Source organism: Oncorhynchus keta, unplaced genomic scaffold (genome assembly GCF_023373465.1).
Source record: "Oncorhynchus keta strain PuntledgeMale-10-30-2019 unplaced genomic scaffold, Oket_V2 Un_contig_4978_pilon_pilon, whole genome shotgun sequence".
Lineage (NCBI taxonomy): Eukaryota > Metazoa > Chordata > Actinopteri > Salmoniformes > Salmonidae > Oncorhynchus > Oncorhynchus keta.
The window spans coordinates 27220-28551 of record NW_026288058.1 but is presented as its reverse complement, the minus strand read 5'-3'; the positions used below and the strand labels follow the sequence as shown (position 1 = coordinate 28551).

The 1332-nt window shown below is 44.2% G+C and overlaps 1 long non-coding RNA gene across 1 annotated transcript; it reads left to right on the top strand.

Annotated features, from left to right (window-relative positions):
• The first annotated feature begins 349 nt into the window (after positions 1–349).
• LOC127925043 (uncharacterized) lies at positions 350–865 on the top strand. The gene is made up of 3 exons (XR_008119580.1): positions 350–445; positions 590–687; positions 790–865. It is a non-coding gene; the product is annotated as an uncharacterized LOC127925043 (long non-coding RNA).
• The last annotated feature ends 467 nt before the right edge of the window (positions 866–1332 follow it).

The window sequence follows — 1332 nt, the reverse complement described above, 5'->3', positions numbered from 1 at the left end:
TCTGGGGTAGGATTTGGCCAGGGGTAGTGTCGGGTTTGGCCAGGGTAGTGTCAGGTTTGGCCGGGGGTAGTGTAGGGTTTGGCCGGGGTAGTGTCGTCTGGGTTAGGGTTTGGCCGGGGTAGTGTCGTCTGGGGTAGGGTTTGGTCGGACATTGTAAATAAGAATTTGTTCTTAACTGACTTGCCTCGTTTTTTAACACAGTTAATGTGCCATCACAGCAGAGCTGCAGACACAGAAAGCAGGCCTTAGTTCGTTGCTGGAAGTACCAAGGGTCTACTCACCCACAGCCCAAAAAGGAAAGTGTTCACAGCTGTTATGCATCTCAGACCCTCGTAGACATTATAAAGGTCACAGCTGTTATGTTGATGCATCTCAGACCCTCGTAGAATTATAAAGGTCACAGCTGTTATGTTGATGCATCTCAGACCCTCGTAGAATTATAAAGGTCAGGCTGTTATGTTGATGCATCTCAGACCCTCGTAGAATTATAAAGGTCACAGCTGTTACTTTGATGCATCTCAGACCCTCGTAGAATTATAAAGTCACAGCTGTTATGTTGATGCATCTCAGACCCTCGTAGATTATAAAGGTCACAGCTGTTATGTTGATGCATCTCAGACCCTCGTAGAATTATAAAGGTCACAGCTGTTATGTTGATGCATCTCAGACCCTCGTAGAATTATAAAGGTCACAGCTGTTATGTTGATGCATCTTATCTCAGACCCTCGTAGAATTATAAAGGTCACAGCTGTTATGTTGATGCATCTCAGACCCTCGTAGAATATAAAGGTCACAGCTGTTATGTTGATGCATCTCAGACCCTCGTAGAATTATAAAGGTCACAGCTGTTATGTTGATGCATCTCAGACCCTCGTAGAATTATAAAGGTCACAGCTGTTATGTTGATGCATCTTATCTCAGACCCTCGTAGAATTATAAAGGTCACAGCTGTTATGTTGATGCATCTCAGACCCTCGTAGAATTATAAAGGTCACAGCCTGTTAACACACAACAAGATAAAATTCAACTTGAGCTATTTTTCTCCCAACAAACCAAACTAACCTAAAAAAGCTGTTTCCTGTTACAGTTTCCTCCTCATTAAAGTCACGCTGTGAGCCACCAGCAACTTGATGAAGGACGAACATATGATTTAATGAATGAATAAGCAAGGCTCCACAGATTAAATTAATGTCTAGTTTAAACCTCGTTAAGGGCTCTGCCGCCATTCCTGAGCGATGAGGTGCTGGGAAGGGACCCAGCGATGATACGAGGTGTGTGTGTGTGTGTGTGTGTGTGTGTGTGTGTGTGTGTGTGTGTGTGTGACACGCCAGG